Here is a 621-nt window from a genome sequence, read left to right as displayed (position 1 = left end):
AAAGTCCGAAGTCTCCACTCTAATCACGATCTCTCCTCATTTCCTGGACCCTGATCCTGTCCCACCTGTTGTCATGTACACATACAAACAAGACAACAGCCGGATAACTCCGGTGAGAATATAATCCCAGTATAAATCAACGGACATGCGATAATATAATCAATATAAAAGCATGCAGTAAATATCACAAATAAATGTCAAATCTGAAACATGAATCCATATAAAACTGTAAATAAACTCGTGACTCCACGTCTCAGACTAGACTCAATCCTAGTCTAGGGATCCCGGTTTCCAGATGATGGCATTCCATATCGAATATCCGTGATAGAAGAAACTCCAATTCTAATCAACATCGATATAACCAACATTCAGTGTCTTGACCTATCCGTCACAAACCTTAGCACTTTCGCTAATACACTATCCTGTAACAGAGTGCAATGTGCCAATGACGATTCCATCACTATCCGGCACTTCTGTTACAAGATTACTCGTCTAATACTCGCCTATAACATGCTTCCTATAAATCAATATAAACAAGCATATCAATTCAAATCAAGGCATCTAATAACAATCAGTATGTGATTTAGGGAAACTCAAGTATGTCCTACTCAAGTCGATCTC

This window comes from Primulina huaijiensis, unplaced genomic scaffold, assembly GCF_012295235.1.
Source record: "Primulina huaijiensis isolate GDHJ02 unplaced genomic scaffold, ASM1229523v2 scaffold25443, whole genome shotgun sequence".
In the NCBI taxonomy this organism is placed as follows: Eukaryota; Viridiplantae; Streptophyta; class Magnoliopsida; order Lamiales; family Gesneriaceae; genus Primulina; species Primulina huaijiensis.
Note: the sequence above shows the minus strand (reverse complement) of the source record.